General features: G+C 50.0%; 1 long non-coding RNA gene across 1 annotated transcript in view; it reads left to right on the forward strand.

The window, feature by feature from the left end:
• The first annotated feature begins 6,687 nt into the window (after window positions 1-6,687).
• Window positions 6,688-21,140, forward strand: part of LOC144244488 (uncharacterized) — a 41,165-nt gene continuing 26,712 nt past the window's right edge. The window contains exon 1 of the long non-coding RNA XR_013338958.1: window positions 6,688-6,799. This is a non-coding gene — a long non-coding RNA (uncharacterized LOC144244488). The remainder of the gene's footprint in view (window positions 6,800-21,140) is intronic.

Consider the following 21,140-nt stretch of genomic DNA (forward strand, 5'->3'; position numbering starts at 1 on the left):
GGCTTTTGTATTTTTTTAAACATTTATTTATTTTTGAGCGGGGGAGGGGGGAGAGGGAGGGAGAGCGGGAGGGGCAGAGAGGAAGACAGAATCTGAAGCAGGCTCCAGGCTCTGAGCTGTCATGACAGCAGAGCCCAACGCAGGGCTCAAACTCACGAACTGCGAGATCATGATCTGGGCAGAGATCAGACACGTAACCAACTGAGCCACCCAGGAGCCTCTTGGCTTTTGTATTTTGACTCCCCCTGTGAAAGGTCCTGCCTGTGGTGCCGGTACCTGGGGCAGGTGCTTGGCTGGTAGCAGCAGGAGGGAGTCCTTCCATCTTAGAGCGAGCCTTGGCTTCTAGGTGTGTTCTGCTCCTCCGTGACAGCTGGGCCTTCGGTTGCAGGTCCTTTGGATGATTTTTGAGCACTCTCTGCCTGTAGATATGGGTGTGGAGGGTTCCAGACACAAGTCTACTGAGGGAAGGGCGTCCTCAGACCACGAGACCTGCCCTTCTGAAGTGGGATCAAGTGCTCTTCTACCTGGAGCACTGGCTTTTTCTTCTTTTTCCACTGGCATTCATCCTCATCCAACTTTATTTATTTGCTTATGTTAAAAATTTTATTTAAATCCAAGCTAGTTAACATATAGTGTAACAATGGTTTCAGGAGTAGAATTTAGTGATTCATCACTTACATGTAACACCCAGTGCTCGTCCCAACAAGTGCCCCCCTTAATGCTCATCACCCCTTCAGCCCTTCCCCCCCACCCAGCACCCCACCAATAACCCTCAGTTTGTTGTGTGTATTTTAGGAGTCTCTTTGCCTCCCTCTCTGTTTTTATCTTATGTTTATCTGTTGTGTTTCTTAAATTCCACATATGAGTGAAATCATGTGATATTTATCTTTGACTGACTTATTTCGCTTAGCCTAATATACTGTAGTTCCATCCACATTGTTGCAAATGGCAAGATTTCATTCTTTTTGATTGCCGAGTAATATTCCATTGTGTATATGTATACACCATATCTTATTTTTATAAAATTTTTTAAATGTTATAAAACATTTTATAAGGAGGGAGCAAGAGCAGGGGAGGGACAGAGAGAGGGAGACACGGAATCCGAAGCAGGCTCCGGGCTCTGAGCTGTTGGCACAGAGCTGACGCGGGGCTCCAACTCACAAGCCGTGAGACGGTGATCCAAGCTGAAGTTGGCTGCTTAACTGACTGAGCCACCCAGGCACCTCTGTACCATATCTTCTTTATCTACTGGTCAGTCGATGGACACGTGGGCTCTTTCATAATTTGGCTATTGTTGATAGTGCTGCTAAAACATGGGGTGCATGTGCCCCTTCGAATCAGCATTTTTGTATCCTTTGGACAAATACCTAGTAGTGCAATTGCTGGGTCTTCAGGCAGTTCTATTCTCAAGGAACCTCCATACTGTCCCTCAGACAGGTTGCACCAGTTTGTGTTCCCACCGGCAGTGGGCACCGGCCTCCACAGCGGCTGGCTGAGTGGGCCGATGGCCTCAGCGTGGCGGATGGCTGCCCGGCGCACCTCCCGGCGGCTACCCAGTGGGCACCTCGTGGGATCACCGAGGGCAGCATGGTGGGCTGGCAGCAACGCTATGCTGCCACTTCACTCAGCGGCAACGCCGTCTCTACCCCTCACTCCTCACGCGCCCATCCACTCTTTAACACAGGGCTGCGTGGTGACTCCTCTGACAGGCTAACACCCCAGGAAAAGGGAACTGTTTCTTAAAAGGATTTTGAGGCATGGTGGCGTCTTGGACTCAATTCTCATTATCTTTGTGAGATACTGTCTCCTCCTCAGTGCTTGGCATAATCACAGAATTTGATTTAGCTTTTTCCTGCTTTTACTCTAGAATGAACACTGCCTTACCTCCATTTGGCCGTTTCCTGAGTGTACCTTGTCCTACCAAATTACCTTCCAACAACCATCATTAATGAAAACATTTTCATTGTTCCAATTCTGGAATAATTTTGGGGACAGGAAATGGCAGGATGATTTTCTCTGGCTGGAGCTGTGTCTGTTCACCACCCAGTGTTTTGTCTGTTGAGCAACCCACTTACAAATTATTACAAAGATATCAAAAAGCTACCTAGGAGTGGGAGAGGGGGTGAGCTAAATGGGGAAGGGGTGTTAAGGAGTCTACTCCTGAAATCATTATTGCACTATCTGCTAACTAACTTGGATGTAAACAAACAAAAAAAAAATAAACAGATTTTAAAAAGCTACCTAAGATTGGGGGCGCCTGGGTGGCTTAGTCGGTTAAGCGTCCGACTTTCGCTTAGGTCATGATCTCGCGGTTCGTGGGTTCGAGCCCCGCGTCGGGTTCTGTGCTGACTGCCAGCTCAGAGCCTGGAGCCTGTTTCAGTCTGTGACTCCCTCTCTCTCTGACCCTCCCCTGCTCACGCTGTCTCTCTCTCTCTCCTAGAAATAAATAAAACATTAAAAAAAAAATTAAAAAAAAAAGCTACCTAAGATAATAATTTTGAGCAAAATTTAAAAATAAAAAATGATCCGACCTTCACCCTAAGAATGACACTGCTCGGCCCAGACTTCTATTCTAGGTCTGCGCAGTTAACATTGAGACGTTTAACATAGCAACATCAGACCGGCCCTATAGGCATCATGGCTTCACTGTGACCCCATCACAACACGGCGCGCACAGAGCATCGTGGTCTCCGAGCGGCACGGTGGGGTACGTGGGAAGGGGTGCGGTCAGAGGCCCCGGGGCTGCGGGATCAGGGAGGACATCCACTGTGCCAGTGGATTGATGAGATCTGGAACAGGGCTGCCCATGGAGGGGGACCACCAAAGCCAGCAATGGGGGCACGTTCCGAGGCAGTAATTGCATTCGGACTGGGGATTCTGGAAGGTTCCCCAGAAGAGGTGGGCACTAGTTGAAAACCATAAAGATTTAAGAGAGTGTCATAAATGGAGATGGTGTTGGAAGGGAGAGACCCACATTATTACCGAGTGCTGCCGGACAATGGCGGTGGCCCCCTACGCAGAGAGGGTGTGGATAGAGGCGAAACAGAAAAGCTTTTCACCGTTTGTAATTGTGTAATTTCTTTTTCATGACTTCTTTTGAGGGCAGCAAACCTACCTGCCTTCTTCATCACGGTGACCCCAGCATTGCAGCACATACTAGGTACTAGTCAGGCTTGACTAGCCCTTGTCTCCAGCAGGGCCTCGAAGGACGGTAGATTTGGATGCGGGGGGAGGAAAGGGAGGGCGGTCCTGGAGGGGAAGCGGTGTGGGCAGAGGCACCGAGGTAGGAAAGCATGAAACATGTGTTGAGATCAATGAGGAGCCTGGTTTGTCTGGAAAAAAGGGTTGGTGCCAGGGAGTTGTGGGCGATGAGGTTGGAAGGTGGGCAGGAATGCTTCATTTTCCAGGTTGGGTTTGAGGCCGCGACAGTAATTCTCTGCAGAAGGGCAGGGGAAGGGACGGGGCAGCAGAGAGCTTTGCTGTGTGGCGCAGGGCAGGATGGGGTGGGTGGGCAGGAGGCTGTGGCCACCTCCTTGAGTTTCTGTCCAGCCCCTCGTCTCTTCCGGTGTTATGCAACTGGAGTTGAGGAAAGTGCCAAAAATGTCTTTTTTTTTTCCCTACGGGCAGACAGACGCGCGCGCGCGCACACACACACACACATGCGCGTGCATACACACACATGTATCAGTCCTAAGAATGATTTCGTTTTCCGTTTGTCAAGAGCCAGAAAAGGGCTGAAGGTATAAAGTTCAGAACTGGCACGGCCAGAGGGCCGACAGGAGAAGGAATGAGGATCTTTAAGTTTCCCAAACTGTGGCAAGAGCTGGGAGCTGGGAAGAGAAGAGAGTTTCCACGAAGCGTCCGGTGGCCTGTGGAAGGCCGTGCTGTTTCTGGAGGAGGGTGCGCTCTCTCTCGGAGGCCGCGGCCACACGGGGGTGGGGTAGGCAGGCGTCTATACCCACCAAACGCCTCCTGGGGCTTGGAAGATAAGGCCCTGCATGCTGAGGCTGGATGCCCCACTGCCTGGGTTCAAATTCTGACCCCACGGCCTGCCAGCCCTGTGACCTTGAGCAAGTTACTGAAACTCTGGTGCCTCCCCTTGTCTATAAAGCAGGAGTAATAACGACATCCACCTCCCTGGGGTCGGACAATGACATGAGTTGATGTGCAGAACTATGCATGTGGTAAGTGCTCAATCAATATTAGTTATTCTGATTGTTATTGAGAAAATGGAAGTCAGAGAAGAAAGGGACCTGAGGGGGTTATGTACACTCAGGTACAGCTAGGATAGAATGGCTTTCCTTAGGCATTAAGAAAGGGCTAAATCACTTAACATATGTTCTGTTTAAGAAGTCAGGGAGGGGGCGTCTGGGTGGCTCAGTTGGTTGAGCATTGGACTCTTGAATTTGGCTCAGGTCATGATCTCACAGTCATGAGATTGAGCCCTGAGTCGGGCTCCATGCTGGGTGTGGAGCCTGCTTCAGATTTTCTCTCTCTCAAGGGGACACTTGGGTGGTTCAGTCAGTTAAGCATCTGACTTTGGCTCAGGTCATGATCTTCCAGTTTATGAGTTTGAGCCCAGCATGGGGCTCTGTGATGATGGCTCAGATCCTGGAGCCTGCTTGGATTCTGTGTCTCCCTCTATCTCTGCCCCTTCCCTGCTCACCCTCTGTCTCTCGAAAATACTATTTTTATTTAAAACATTAAAAAATTTAAAAAATATTTTCTCTGTCTCTCTCTCTCTCCCCTTCTCCCTTCCCCTGCTTGCTACTCTCTCTCGCACACGCACACAAAAACATTAAAAAAAAAAAAAAAAAGAAGTTAGGGAGGAGTATCATCTTTCTATAGGACAATTTCTTTTTTTTTTAATTTTTTAATGCTTATTTTTGAGAGAGAATTAGAGCATGAGTGGGGGAGGGGCAGAGAGAGAGGGAGACACAGAATTTGAAGCAGGCTCCAGGCTCTGAGCTACCAGCACAGAACCCAATGCGGGGCTCGAACCCACGAACTGTGAGATCATGACCTGAGCCTAAGTCTGACGCCTAACCAACTGAGCCACCGAGGCTTCCCATCTAGAGGACAATTCCTAAGAAAGATCTAAAGATGTTTAAAAAGTTGATACTTAAGTTTGTAGCTATTCAGAAACTCAGGCACCTGGATTCATGTGTTAATCAAGGGTCCTACATGGCTCAGGCTTCACTGCATATACAGTTCCATATGCGGCAGCCGGATACATGTGATCATTAAAAATTGAATGTAAGCACGTTCAACACCAGGAAGATGTCCTACAGAAGTATGTTTGTTCCTTGATGTGAAGACCACTAGGCGGTGGCTCGTGGGTGACGGGCCACATGTGTCAGGGACAGTTACCTAGTGTTCCTGAGTGTCACCTTCCCCACCTGTGAAATGAGGCTGAGGGTCCACACTCAGGGATGATGACGGTAACAGTAATGATCCCTGTGGAAGAGAATCCTTAATGGGAACTAGCAGAACAGGAAATGCCCCTGTCTGATTTTAAAATACTAGACGTCTCTCAATTCCTGAGTATATTTTTTTCAAACTTTAGTTTTCTGACCTTATTAAATAAGTAATTCTTATTCACTGTAAAAACATTAAAAACTACCACGAGCGAAGAGAAGAAAATGAAGAATCAGCTTAATGTAATTATGTCGTATTTGGTTTCTACTGAAACCAAAAACCTGTGTACTTTTAACACAGTAGGTGACAGTTTGCATCGTTTCATTCTCACTAGAGCGCTCTGAGGTGGGCGGGGCTGGGGTTATTAAATTTGTTCTATATGCAAGGAAATCGAGGCCCAGAGAGGTTCCTGGCTTGACTGAGGTCACGCAGCTAACCTTGTTCCTTCTGGATGGAGGAGACCTGTCTCCCTTCCAATCAGGCCAGGAAAGCTGGGGAATGTGGGCAGCAGAGCACGCTGATGGGGAAGCCTGGGGAAGAGGAAGAGGGGACAGTGGCCAAGCTGGCCCAGGACATGTGGAAAGGCACGTAAGCTCTGGCGGGAGCCGTGGTGCGGGTGAAGCCTCCTGCCTCCAGCTGTGGGTGTGCCTTTCCAGAACATGGTCCCTGGTCGCCCCTCAGCAGCTCATCCTCACCCTTGGAAGGATGGGAAGAGTTTCAGATAGACAGAGTAGATGGAAGGAAGGGGATGAGGGCAGGCCTGTCAGATGGCAGGAACGGCACAAACAGAAGTACAGACAGGGCGACCTCAAAATCAGTTGGTCCCTAACTGAATATATAATTTTCCAGCTCCACGTGCCCTCAGCCTCCTCCACCTCTCGCACCAAACTGCTTCTCCTCTGATGTGCTTCACTCAGCAAAAGGCAGCACCCTTCACCTAAGCTTAGGTGTTACCTCCTCCAGGAAGCCCCCCCCCCAGTTCACTCTGCCAAGCTCTGGTTGCATCAGACTTGCCTGGACTGGTGTCCCGGTGTGTGTGTCCCCCAACTTGTCCTTTCGTGTACCCTCATCACTCACTCTGTCCTCCGTCCTTCCACCTGATTCAAAGGGAGCCTGTGTGTCAGACTTCCGCTAACACTGACAGGTTGTGGACTGGAGCCACACTGACAGCCACTCCCACTCCCAGATGCTCTGGGGCACACTGTGACACGTGTCCCATTCTATTGTCACGTGGTTCCCTAGAGCCAGAGTTAGCCGGCTGTGCTGTGTCTCAGTTCAGGACTCCTGTCCCTATGGTGTCACAGCCTCCAGGTGACGCAGTGAACGGTGCCACACCTGGGCTTACCAGCTGTGACAAATTCCAGTGAAACAAAGCAAATAGGTAGGCATTCTTCACAAATATCAGTTCTCTTTATTTTATTTTATTTCTTTCGTAGTTTATTGTCAAGTTGGTTTCCATACAACACCAGTGCTCATCCCAACAAGTGCCCCCCTCCATCCCCCTCACCCCCTTTCTCCTCTCCCCTCCATCTGCCCTCAGTTTGTTCTCAGTATTCCAGAGTCTCTCATGGTTTGCCTCCCTCCCTCTCCCCAACTATTTCCCCCCTTCTTCTCCCCCATGGTCCTCCGTTAAGTTCCTCCTAATCCACCTATACGTGCAAACATATGGTATTTGTCCTCCTCTGCCTGACTTATTTTGCCCAGCCTAACACCCTCAGGTTCCATCCATGTTGCTACAAATGGTCAGATTTCATTTTCTCAGTGCCATGTAGTATTCCATCGTATAGATAAACTACATCTTCTTGATCCATTCGTCCGTTGATGGACACTTAGGCTCTTTCCATGTTTTGGCTATTGTGGAGAGTGCTGCTATGAACATTGTGGTCCATGTGCCCCATGCATCAGCACTCCTGCATCCCTTGGGTAAATTCCTAGCAGTGCTATTGCTGGGTCATAGGCTAGTTCCATCGTTAGCTTTTTGAGGAACCTCCACACTGTTTTCCAGAGGGGCTGCACCAGTTTACATTCCCACCAACAGTGTAGGAGGGTGCCCGTTTCTCCACATCCTTGCCAGCATCTATAGTCTCCTGATTTGTTCATTTTAGCCACTCTGACCGGCGTAGGTGGTATCTCAGTGTAGTTTCGATTTGTATTTTCCTGATGATGAGGGACACTGAGCATTGTTTCATGTTCTGTTGGCCATCTGGATGTCCTTTTTGGAGAAGTGTCTGTTCATATCTTCTGCCCATTTCATCACTGGATTATTTGTTATTTGAGTGTGGAGTTTGGTTAGTTTCTTATAGATTTTGGATACTACCCCTTTATCTGATATCCATTTGCAACTATCCTTTCGCATTCTGTTGGTTGCCTATTAGTTTTATTGATTGTTTCCTCTTGCCATGCAGAAGCTTTTAATCTTGATGAGGTCCCAATAGCTCATTTTTGCTCTTGATTCCCTTGCCTTTGGGGATGTGTCAAGTAAGAAATTGCTGTGGTGGAGGTCAAGGAGGTTGTTTCCTGCTTTCTCCTCTGGGGTTTTGATGGTTGCCTGTCTCACATTCAGGTCCTTCATCCATTTTGAGTTTATTTTTGTGTATGGTGTAAGAAAGTGGTCTAGTTTCATTCTTCTGTACATTGCTGTCCAGTTCTCCCAGCACCATCTGTTAAAGAGGCTGTCTTTTTTCCATTGGATACTCCTTCTTGCTTTGTCAAAGATTAGTTGGCCATACATTTGTGGGTCCAATTCTGAGTTCTCTATTCTATTCTATTGGTCTATTTGTCTGTTTTTGTGCCAATACCATACTGTCTTGATGATGACAGCTTTGTAGTAGAGGCTAAAGTCTGGGATTGTGGGGGCGCCTGGGTGGCTCAGTCAGTTAAGTGGCTGACTTCAGCTCAGGTCATGATCTCGTGGTTTGTGAGTTCGAGCCCCATGTCAGGCTCTGGGCTGACAGCTCAGAGCTTGGAGCCTGCTTTGGATTCTGTGTCTCCCTCTCCCTCTACCCTACTCTGCTCATGCTCTACCTGTCTCTCAAAAATGAATAATCGTTAAAAATTTTTTTAAAAAATATAAATAAAGTCTGGGATTGTGATGCCTCATGTTTTGGTTTTCTTCTTCAATATTACTTTGGATATGCAGGGTCTTTTGTGGTTCCATACAAATTTTAGGATAGTTTGTTCTAGTTTTGAGAATTCTGGTGCAATTTTGATTGGGATTGCATTGAATGTGTAGATTGCTTTGGGTAGTAATGACATTTTAACAATATCTATTCTTCTGATTCATGAGCATGGAATATTTTTCCATTTCTTTCCATTTCTTCAATTTCCTTCATAAGTTTTCTATAGTTTTCTTCATACAGATCTCATATCTTTGGTTAGGTTTATTCCTAGGTATTTTATGTTTTTTTGTGCAATTGTGAATGGGAGAAATGGACAAATTCTTAAACACGCACGCGCTACCAAAATTCACATGGGAAGAGATTGAAAATCTGAAGAGACCCATAACTAGTGAAGAAATTGAATCAGTTATCAAAAATCTCCCAACAAATAAGAGCCCTGGGCCAGGTGGCTTCCCTTGGGAATTCTACCAGACATTTAAATCAGTTAATACCCATTCTTCTCAAGCTATTCCAAAAAATAGAAATGGAAGGAAAACTTCCAGACTCATTCTGTGAAGCCAGCATTAGTTTAATTCCCAAGCCAGACAGAAACCCAGCAAAAAAAGAGCACTACAGGCCAATATCCTTGATGAATACAGATGCAAAATTCTTCAACAAGTTACTCTCAAATTGAATCCAGCAGCATATAAAAAGAATTATCCACCATGATCAAGTGGGATTCATTCTTGGGTTACAGGGCTGATTCAATATTTGCAAATCAATCAATGTGATACATCACATTAACAAAAGAAAAGATAAAAACGATATGATCCTGTCGATAGATGCAGAAAAAACATTTGACAAAATACAGCTTTGCTTCTTAATAAAGACCCTCGAGAAAGTCAGGATAGAAGGAACTTACTTAAACATCATAAAAGCCATTTATGAGAAGCCCTCAGCTAACATCATCCTCAATGGGGAAAAACAGAGAGCTTTCCCCTTGAGATCAGGGACACGGCAGGGATGTCCACTCTCATCACTGTTGTTTAACATAGTGCTGGAAGTCCTAGCATCAGCCATCAGACAACAAAAGGAAATGAAAGGCATCAGAATTGGCAAAGAAGAAGTCAAGGTTCCACTTTTTGCAGATGACATGATACTCTACATAGAAAACCCGACAGGCTCCACCAAAAGCCTACTAGAACTGATCCATGAATTCAGCAAAGTCGTAGTGTACAAAATCAATGTATAGAAATCAGTTGCATTTTTATACACCAATAATGAAGCAACAGAAAGAAATCCAGAGTTCTCTTTAAAGAGGAACATTCACCGTTTCCACCACTATCTATATCTCCCTCGAGGTGAGAAATTTTCTTTTTGATCAATCTGTACTCCTCCTAAGTTCCCTTATAGACGAGTAGGCTCTTCTGCTCCCAAGCCTTCCATTCGCCCATATTCAGCTCCTCAGGCAGCCGTTCAGCCTTTCTTTCTCCTCCCTTCCCTCCTTTCTTCCACCATCTATGCTCATCTATCTACCAACAACCAGCTGTTCCCCAATTTAATTCACCCAATGTTTATCAAGATGACGTGCTAGATAATAAATTGAACTTTCCATCTGTCTATCCATCCATCCATCCATTCATCCATCCATTAACTCATTATTTATCATATCATTTCTTATATCATTTCTTGCCCTCAGCCACCCCATTTCCCTGAGTGGCCTCCCCAGTCTCCCAGCCTTCCCCTTTAGCTATGTCCCTTTGAAACTATAGGTAGCTTCTTCAAAGCATCTGTAACCTTTTAAAGCTCCGAGGATGTTTTTCTGGACTCTTCAGGTTGTTCTTCCACTGGGGACCTCCTGGGCCTGGTTTGCTCTCCAAGTTTCAGTCTTAATGTCTGTTTCTTGAATTCTCCCTCAGCCTGGCCTTTTTGTATTTTATCCACTCCATCATGCCTTGTCTCAGATCATTTTCTCTGCCTAGAGCACTCTCCTGTGCTCCCTCTTCTGCTGGTGACCTTCTGTGTATCCTTCATGACATGCCATTCAAATGTGTCTCTTTTGTGACACCATCTCTTCCATGTCTTCCCACTTCACCCTTCCTAGCTGAATTAATATTCCCTTCCTCTGTGCTTCTGCAACAATTGTATGTCTCCCTAACACGGTGCTCACCACTCTGAATTTTAATTAATTGCTTGCTTGTCTGTCTCACTGGCTGGAGGAAGCTTGCTTAACCCATCACTGCATTCCTGGTACCTGGCCCAGAGCTGGGTGAGTAGTAGTGTCTGCCTGTCCACTGCCCTCATCATCGCTTCTCCATCATTTATCATCTGCATATCTATTATCTATCATTTTCTGTTTAGCAATCGTTTATCATCTATCTCTCCCCGTCTATCATGTATATGTCTTTGTCATCATCGTCATCTATCCATCCATCTCATTTGCAGAATGAGAAACTAAATCCTGCTGTGTGTGGGTGATTTCTGTCCCTCACCATGGTCTCCATTTACCTTTCTACGTTCTACTTTTCCTTGAAAGCTTAGCTCAACCACTTGCTTCATGGAATCTTCCTGGAGTTTGCTCCCCTAGTCAGAATTTCCACTCTGTTTTTTAATGCCCTGGTGATCTGTTGAAGGGGCGATGGAGGGGGTGGGAAGAGGAGGCACGTGGACACCAGCAGTCACCTCTCCTTCCCTTCCTCCTCTCCTTGGGCACTGTCATAGCTATGTGTCCTCACACGGGACCCTGGCCAGTCTGGCACGCTTGATCCTTGGGGACCTGGCCCCCCAACCCATTCCCCAGGTGACTTAGGCAGGCTAAGAGAGGAGCCTTCAGAGGGGTTGAAATGAGGCTGGTGTTTTCCAGGACAGGACAGACCTAGAGAACTGCCCAAGAGAAGGCCCAGGCTAAGGGGCTTATGTAAATCAGAAGCAAATTGAATGCAAATATTATGCAAATACACATGTGGTTCTCCTGATTGCTTCTTTCAGTGGGAGGGGGGCCTTGGCAAGCCTTTTGCCTGGGTCACTGGGAACAAGACAAGCAGGGGCCTNTGCTGCTCCCGTAGTGAGTGTAGGGCTAGGGCTTCCTGTCACCCTCTCCTTAGAGGTGGGCTGACTTGCATCTCCCCTGTCAGACTGGGGGCTCCCCAAGGCAGGGATGCTCAGGTTGGCTTATCTTCTGGCTTACAGCTGAGGCCTGTGAGGATGCCTATGGGAAGGGGACTTTCTCCATGGTTGTCTCAGCAAGCACCAGTGTCAGGCTAGGGAAGGATCTCCATCTGCTCAGTGAGGTCAAATAGGGCCAGCTGTGTGAAGCAGGAAGGTGAGGGCAGGGAGGTGGAGGGGGAGGGATGTCCCTGTCCTTAGAAAGAACAAGATGGTGAGTATCTAGGAGAGCAGAAGTGATTCTGGTCACACAGAAAGTCTGTTTTTAAGGTTAAGAGAGTATATTATAGTAAAGCAGAATGGAGAGTTTCCAGTCAAGACTTTTTAATAAAGAGATTAAAAATTGGTCACTCCTGGATGACCAGTGGTTCACTGGGGTGAGGGCGCTGAAGTTTACTTCTAGTACTCCACTCATCATCCATCCATCCATCCATCCATCCATCCATGCATGCATTCACTCTTATTGAATACTGAGTCTGGCATTTGCTATCTGCTAGGTGTCACTTTATCAACCTTGACTCCGCTGTAACTCTAGTAAAGCAACTGATTAAAGCCTGACACATAGAACTCATGGGCATTTCTTAACTCAACATATGAACTCATGTAACTCACTTCATATTTTCCTTATTTTGCTCTGAAAATGTTGAGCTTCACTTGCTTTCTGTCCTGAGCACTGGGGAGACGCTGACAAGACCCAGGGTAAGATGCACCATCAGAAGAGGGTCAGACACTGTGCTGGGATAGCAACCACCCTGGGCTCTGCTGGAGCAGGTGGTGGTGAGGGCCCTGCCCCATCCTGGGCGTCGGGATGGTTTCCTGGAGGAGGCAGTGGCCCTCAGCTGCATCTCCGAAGGCTTATGGGGGTCATGCAAGTGAGGAGAAGGGAAGAGGACATTCCTGGCCGAGGGAATAGCATGTGGAAAGGCAAAAGAAGGGTGGCAGCAAGGAACGGGGGAGCCACAGAACAGAGGTGGGTTGCTAGGGCATAAAGTGTGATGGCATCATCAGGAGGTGCAGAGATGGCCACGGACCCTGTCAGGCCACGTAAGTGGTCTTCTCTCCTTCTTCAAGGCTGTGGGGGAGGCACTGGCACACGAGTTAGGGGGAGATCTGCTCAGACTTGGGTTTGAGCCCAGCCCCCTTGCCATGGTGTGAAGGATGCCTGGGAGAGCAAGGGCGATGTGCAGGCGTGCATCTAGAAGCCACTGCAGTGCCACGGCAAAGTCGCCTGGGCTGGGGTGACCTTGTGTGTGTGTGGGAGGGAATGGATGGATCTCTGAGTTCCCTGGAATTTGAGTCTACAGGACTTGGGGACCCACTGGGTGTTTGGTGTAAGGGAGAGGAGGGGCTGGGAGAAGGCCAGGGTGTCCGGCTGGAATGATTGGTGGGATGGCAGGGAACCCTGAGGGGCACATGACATGTTCAGTGCTAATGTGAAGGGCTTGAGGTGTTTCGGGACATCCAGAGGGGCCCCCGGAGGCTGGAGTTGAAGGCGTCTTATCTAGGCCTCTCTAGACCAGAAGAGGGCAGGACACCATGGAGCTGAAGCATTGCAGGTGTCTGAGGCAGTGGGCCTTGGGAGTGGGGTGGATTTCTATCCATCTTGACCCACCGTCTTCTGGAACATCTCAGGGGCGTCTAGTTATGGGAGCTGCAGCCTTACCTGAGGAATCCTGTCCCTTTATGTCCCATTGTCCCCTTAGCCCATAGCCCCAGAGAGGAGGGAAGCCTAGGGAAGGAAACAGAATGAGACTTGAACTCTTTGGTGTGGAGTATATAGCAATCCTGTTTTGTTTATTACACACACACACACACACACACACACACACGCACGCACGCACGCAAAGAAAAAAAGATGATTGTTTTTCCTGAGAGGAGAAAAGCTTAAGCCGTTTCCATAACAAGGTCCACCTCGTGCCCAGAGCTGGAGGGCAGGCTCCTGGGCCCCGCCTGGCTCACGGTCCGAGTGTAACTGAGTCAGTCCCCGCTGGCTCCCTCCAAAATCCAGGGCATGTCTTTAATTAAGGGGACAATTGCTTTGGCTCAGGGGCTGGTGTTTCCAGCCAACAGGTCCACCCCCTGGCAGATCCATGATGTCCTGTAAGTCTCTTCCCAGCCTGGCTGAGAGTGAGGCCTCTTTCTTTTTCTTACCAGAAAGGACAAGATGTGGGCACCCCGGAACAAGAGAGATGGGGGGGCACTTCTATCATCCTGTTGGCCACCGGCGAGTGTGTCTCTAAGAAGCTGGGGCTGATAACCGTCAGGCTGCACCAGAGCCCTTGACACGTGAATCATTTAGTTCTAGGGAGGTGTGGGGGCAGCCCCTCAACTCACAGGGGCCCAGGGAGGGAAGGCTCTTCTTAAGGTGACATAGGAAGCCAGTGACAGAACTCAGATGCCAGAATTCTGATTTGGGTTGAGCCGTAAGTTCATTGGCTTCTTTGTGCAGTGGGCATCCATCTGAGCAACAAACGGGTAGATGAGGAGATACAGGGCTCAGAACTTAGCAGGTGACTTCCCCGCAGTTGTGTTCACACCGGTAGAATACTTTCTTTTCCTCCTATGTCTACACTGGGCTGCCTGTGTAGATAATATCTGTCTGTTGTTCACTACTGCTGGTTCTCCTGCCTCCTGGAAGCAGAGTCCTAGAAGGCCTTTGTCGTCTAAAAAGGCCACTGGTGTTGGAGCTGGTGTTTGGGGTTCCCGGGGACCCCCCAAGTCTGGGAGAGAGGCTGAGGCTGAGAGAGGATGGCTGTGATGTCTGCACACTGGATGGAGGGAGGACAGGGCGTCTCATGGGCCTGCTGGGTCCTAGATGGTCCCTAGAGAAGAAGAGCAGGGCCCAGACACCCAGCATCTGCAGGGAAAGGTGGGGCTGAGAGGCCGGCAGCACTCCTGGCAGGGCTGAGTCTCCTCACTTTTACTCCCCCAGGACCGCTGAAAGCTAGGACGCATGCCTGCTGGCTGCAGGGAGGGTCGTGGCCCCGTACATCTGCTTGCCTGCAACTCAGCCAGGACCAGGGTGCCTTCTAAAGGGTGACAGATGGACTATGGTGAGGTCTGGTGTGTAGAGGTTAAGTTTAAGGGCTTAAGATCTGGAGCTAGACTACCCAGGTTCAGATCCTGGCTCTGCCACTTACCAGTTGTATGATCTTGGGCAAGTCACACCACCTCGGCGCGTCTCAGTTTCTTCATCAGTGAAATGGGAGTGACCTTCCTTATAGGGTTGCTCTGAGGACTGAATTCACGAGAACTCCGGCACCTAGTAAGAGTCTAATAAGTGCTCATTCTCATTTGTATTGTCTATGCAATACTTCCTACTGGTCTGTCTTATGAGTCTTAGGTCTGGGGTGAGCAGCGGCTCCACAAACGTTCCCTGGTCTCATTGCTTTCAGAGGAGATCCGGATCTGGGGCCAGATCATCCAGCAGAGTAGGTCCTGGCTTACGCAGCCAGGCAGACCTAAGTTCAAAGCTACTTATGAGGCATGTGACCTTAGTTAAACGACCTCACATCTCTGCGCCTCAGTTTTCCCATCTGTAAAATGGGGACAAATCTTATCTCCTAGAGAAATTGTGGGAATCAGATGAGAGAATGTGTGGAAGCTCCTGGCTTACCATCTGTCTGGCATAGCCTCTTGGTGATCAGTGTTCTATTGTTCCTTCTTACAGTTCAGAATGGCCACGACGGGATAGAATCTTCACTCAACCTATTTTTCTTTAACTGCAGTGACTGTTTGGATGGCAGTGATAATAAAGCCAATAATAGTCATACCCACTATGTCTACTAGTGTGTCAATCACACACTGTTCATATATATCATCACCTGTCTGTCATCACATGTGAGGGCAGGTTGTGAAGTATGTGACCTCATTACCCTGACTTTATTTAAAAAAAATGTTTTTTAGGGGCCTGGGTAGCTTAGTCAATTAAGCATCCGACTTTGCCTCAGGTCATGGGCTCATGTTTGTGAGTTCGAGCCCTGCATCGGGCTCTGTGCTGACAGCTCAGGGAGCGTGGAGCCTGCTTCAGATTCTGTGTCTCTCTCTCTCTCTGTCCCCTCCCCCACTTGCACTCTGTCTCTCTTTCAAAAATAAAAAAAGCATTGAAAGTTTTGTTTTTTTTTAGAGAGAGAGAGTGCAAGTGGGGGAGAGGGGCAGAGAGAGAGAGAGAGAGAGAGAGAGAGAGAAAATCCCAAGGAGTCTCCACACTTAGCGCAGAACTAGACACAGGACTCAATTCCATGACCCTGGGGATTATGAGCTGAGCTGAAATTAAGAGTCAGATGCTCAACCTCAACCAAATGAACCACCCAGGCACCCGTTACCCTCACTTTAAAGATGAGGAAGTCCAACCTTGAGATAAGGCACCAGGCAGGTTCTGCAGAGGGAGAGCCTCTCCGGCTAGCTAACAGGGGCTTGGCTCCCTTGGCCCTGGGGGGCCTCGGTGCTTTTGCAAATAGATGAGTGCTAATCGCTTTGCTAATAGAAAACACTTGGGGAGATAGGCTCTGCAGCAAAGCAGAAAGGCCTTCCTGAAAAGCAGAGCTGTGAGGAGCCGAGAAAAACCTGGGAAGATGATAAGGTACTGCCCTGAGAACTTCTACGTGCGGGGTGCGGGGCACAGTGAGTCCAAGGGAGGTTGGGATGTGTGTAGTTAACTTGGGCCCACAGTGTGGACACCAGGATTCCACCTTCTGACCCAGGCCTGCTTGCCAGCCAGCCTAGACAACTCTGAAACCCCTCCTCTTTGCTTTGCCCTGTACTGGGTCCTGATGTCACCTTCTGAAGAGTTCAGTACAGGAGCACCTGCGCTCTAGAGCCAGATTGCCTGGGTTCAAATCCAGTTTATGCCAGTTACTTGCTGTGTGATCTTGGGCAAGTTACTCAACCTCTCTGTGCTGCAATTTCCTCATCTGTAAACAGGGTATGCTCTATGTTAGTAATGATGTTGTAGTGAGGAGTAGGTAAGTTAATCCATGTAGGGTGCTTAGAAGAGAGGCTAAGACATAACAAGTACTGGGTAAGTGATAGATCTTATTGTTATTATTATATTATGATTCTAGAGAGGTAATAAAATTTCTCAAGTCCTTCCCTTGCTTAAACTCTTTCTCGATAGTGTGCCATTGGCCCTCAGGGTCAAGAGCGTTCTCTGTGCTGTGCTGTGCATCTGGTCCTTCCTCATGCTCCAGCTGTGTCATTCCTGATCCACTGCCCTTTGGTCACCCAAGTGACCTGTGTTGTCCTGAATGTACCACACTCTTACCTCTGGGCCTTTGCATACTTGGCTTACTTGGTTTAGAATTCCCCCTTCCAAAGGGTGTACCCCGCCCCCCACTGTGTGTTCGGCTGTCGCCAAAGCAGCTGTATTTCTGATGCCCATCGGGTTTTGACGCCCGCATCTGGGTCCTCATGGCCTCCTGTGTCCCACTGTCCCAGCACTTACCACCCTGTTGTGATGGTTCAGGAAGTGTTGTCCCCTGGGCTGCGTTGCCTTTCTGTGCCCAGTTGTGCAGAGTGAGTCCTGACCCGGAGGAGATTTAACAAAGAGTATTTGTTGAATGAATCTGGATGGGGACACAGACAAGCACACCACACTGTCTGTCCCGGGTCCTGTGAGCTTCTGCAGAAGAGGCAATGCAATCTGAGAACGTGGAAGTTTGATAGGCAGTGGAGGGGGGTGGTTGCCAGAATGGGCCCTCGAAGCCAATACACCGAGGTTAGAATCTTGGCTCCATCACCTGTGAACGGTGCGAATAGGGGCAAATTGTGTCGCCTGCCGAAACTTCAATGTCTTCCTTGGTAAGCAGCAATAATAATAGACAAGCGAGCACGAAATGAAATGATGTAAAGTGCTTTGTACGATGTCTGGCACACAGTACAGGCCATTAGCCGGTGACCATCCACTGCACCATCACGGTGATCCATGCCTGAGGCTGCCCACGTGTGGGCAGCCTTGACAGCTGCCACCTCTGGCCCGGGGACAGAAGCTGATGCAGCGGACTGCCTCCTGAGGTAGCAGATCATCTCTGGGCACTGCCTCTCACACTGTCATCGAGGAGAAGCCACCTGGAAATTGGTGGAGGAGACAGGGCCCCCTGGGAATTGGTAGTGGAGACAGACAGGGCCACCTGGGTGAGCAGACAACTAGCTGTCTGCCCTGTAGGGACAAGCCAACCATTTCCAGAGATCTCGTCTGGCGTTTGGATTCTGAGGGTTGGTCCCATGACTTCTAGAATTTTGCCTCACTCTGTCTAGGATTCTACCATATGATGGAAGCCACCTTGTGTACAGACAAGTGCTGGCATTCATTCATTCACCACGTGCTGAGTGCGCGCTCTGGGGCTGGGGTTAGAGACAATACCAAGACCGATTGCTCTAGAAGGCCGCCCTCGAACGGCTCACAGCTGGAGAGGCAGGCAGGGACGTAACCAGGAAAGCAGACAGCCAGGTGTCAGGGACTGTGAAGGGGTCCGGGGCCGTGGCAGCACTGACCCAGATACCTGCGACTCTTGAGGCCTTTCATGTCTCGGATGCTGCGCACAGGGGTCTCCATGTGGAATGCTACTTACCTGGCCCTCACCGGAGCCCTGCGGGGAGACACTAGCGTTGGACTCATCTGCATTCCTTTCCTCTTGCTGCTGTCACAACAAATAGGTTTGCTTGGTAATCCACAAATTTAGTGGCTTAAAACAACACACAGTTATTAGCTTACAGTTCTGGAGTCCAAAACCAGTTTCGCTGGACTGAGGTCAAGGCGTTGGCCCTGCTGGTCCTTAACGGAGGCCACGGGGGTGGAATCCATTCCCCTCCGTTTTCACTTCTTGAGGCTGCCTGCATTTCCCTGCTCCTGGCGCTTGCCTCGCTCCAGTCTCCGCTTCTGCCGCCACATCTACTCTGAGCCTCCCTTGCCCTCTTCTAGGGATCCTTGCACCGCATTGGGCCCGCCCACATAATCCGGGATAATCTCCCCACCTCAAAATCCTTCAGTTAATCACACCCACAAAGTCCCTTTTACCACGTAAGAGTGACACAGGTCCCAGGGATTAGGATGTGGACACGGACATCTTCACGGGGAGCGCGGCATTCAGCCCACCAGCCCGTGTCACGGATGAGAAAACTAGGGTTGGCGGAGGTTAAGGGGTTTGCCTAGATCACTCAGCCGGTGACTGGCGGATCCAGCACTCCCGGGGGGCAGGCCTCAAGCTCTTAATCCCCAAACAAGAGATTGTCTGGCGGAGGTGGACCTCGAACCCGGTTTTGAAGAATGCATCGGAGTGCAAAGGTGTGTCAGGTAGAGGAATGGTGTGTGCAAAAGCACAGCGGTGAAAACAAGCATGGCGCTGGTGTGTTTTGGGGCCACACGCCGCTCCCACTGGCTGGGGCGAGAGGGGACAGGTCAGTGGGGTCTGGAGCATGGAGAGCCCAGGCTAAGATGTCTGCAGTTCAGTCTGAAAGAGGGGAAGACCCACTGGGGTGGAGGCCACCTGGCTGGCCTGACTCTCATCCCCTCCCCTCTCTGAACCTTTCTTTCCAGGCAAGGGGAGTGGTGGGCCGGCTCTTCTGCTGTCACTGTGAGTCTGCCTTGGCCACCCACCCTCCCCTGCCCCCTGGCTTTCTGCCCCCTCGCTGCTTGGCTGGGTCCCATCCATCCCTGGGCGGAATCTAGGGCTGGATGAACCGCCCCTCCCCCCACATCCAGGACAGCGACGGTTTCCAAATATCTGTCTGTTGAAATAATGTTCTCCGGGTGCTGGGCCTCCCTCCCTCACATTCCTGGGCGAGCCTGCCTGTTTGGCTTGCTCGGACAAATATTGACTTTCTCTGTCCTTCTCACTCTGGGTCTGTTTAAAAGGCATCAATCTTTGCCGGGGTGTGAGCTCCCTCTCCGTAACCTGTGGCCTCTGAGGTCCTGTCTAGGCAGGGAGTGGTGGGGAGGGGCTCCCAGGCCCTAGGGCCACCCCTTTCTTGCTTGGCCGCATAGAGAGGCTTTCAGTAGAATGCTGGTAGTGGTCAGGTGCCTTCCGTCCGTCCTCACAGTCCCAGTTATTGCATGTCTGCTCCCTCTACTCCAGGGGGCTGGGCCTGGGGCAGTATGGCAGAAGCAGTGACACCCTCCATGCACACCTTTCTCCAGACTTCACGATACCCAGGCAAGATAGCTGTACGATCCTCTGTCGGAAACCCTGTAGACTCTGCCTTCAAAGCTGTCTTCATAATCCACTCACTTCTCAGCTTCTACTGCTGCCATCTGGGTCCAACACACCATCGTCTTGCTCCCGATTCTTAAATTGCCCTCCTACCTGGTCTCTCTGCCCCTGCTCCCGCTCCCTCAGTCTGGCCTCAACATTGGAGCCAGAAAGATCCATTAAAATGGTTGTCAGATTATTCCTGTGCCCCCAGCCCTCCAGTAGCCTCCCAGCCACTGCGAGTAAAAGTAGGATTCTTACGGGGGCTTCAAAGTCCTCTGTCCCACACCCCCCGCCCTGACCTCCCCTCCTCCTCACTCAGTGGATGCTCTGCTGTCTACACTGGCTTCCTGGTTGTGCCTCAGGCCGAGAAACCTAGCACCTACTGTTCCTTCTGCCTGGAACAGTTGCTCCAGGGGCTGACAGACCCCCCTCCTATACCTCTTTGTTGTTTCTGCTCATAGGTTCCCTTTTCAGGGAGCCCTTTCCTGTACAGCCCTCCATGGCCCCCATCTCCCCGCTCTGCCTTCGCCTCCTCCGCAGCGCTCCTCCCGTCTAGCCCGTCTCGTGCATTGTCGATGTCCACCAGGGTCTTGCCTGTGGTCTGTCTCTCCTGAGGGCAGGGCCTTCTCGCTGTTTTACTTGCAGCTGCCTCCCTGGAGCCCAGAACAATGCAGGTGCACAGCAAAGGGCCCGAGGGACCACGGCATCCCTGCTCCGCAGGCGCGGGGTAGTGGGTGGTTAGGGTAATAGCTGACGTCGACTGTGTGCTCTACGAGCCACCACGTCCACTCACTCACTAATGCTCACAGCAACCATCCCTAAGGTGGGTACAGCTGCTGTCGCTCTTTGACAGATGAAGGCACCAAGTGGGGTAGGGTGGGTCCTGGCTGCACTGCCTCGCCACGCTGCGTCCAACCGGAGCGCCTTGGCGGTGGGGATGAGCTGGTGTTCAAGCCCACGAGGCTTCGCCACTCCCTGCCCTCCTGGCCCCTCCACCTGTCACCAGGGCTCACCTGCGCGTGAGCGGGCAGACCCCGCTTGGCCTGTCTCATCCCGTGGCGTTCGGTCAGGACTCTTTTCCTCTTGGTTCCTCCCTTCTTCCAGCCCCTCTCTGTCTCTATCTTGCTCTGTGTCTCCCAGAAGCACCCGACCCCATCCTGCTGCCCTGCGAGTCGCCCTTAGACCTCATCTCCCTCCTCTCCTTTGCTCGGAGCTCTCGGATGGCGGCTAACCTCCTTTCTGGATCTCAAAGCCCTAGGCCGTCTAGTAC

The sequence above is a fragment of the Crocuta crocuta genome, unplaced genomic scaffold (genome assembly GCF_008692635.1).
Source record: "Crocuta crocuta isolate KB4526 unplaced genomic scaffold, BGI_CrCroc_1.0 scaffold168, whole genome shotgun sequence".
In the NCBI taxonomy this organism is placed as follows: domain Eukaryota; kingdom Metazoa; phylum Chordata; class Mammalia; order Carnivora; family Hyaenidae; genus Crocuta; species Crocuta crocuta.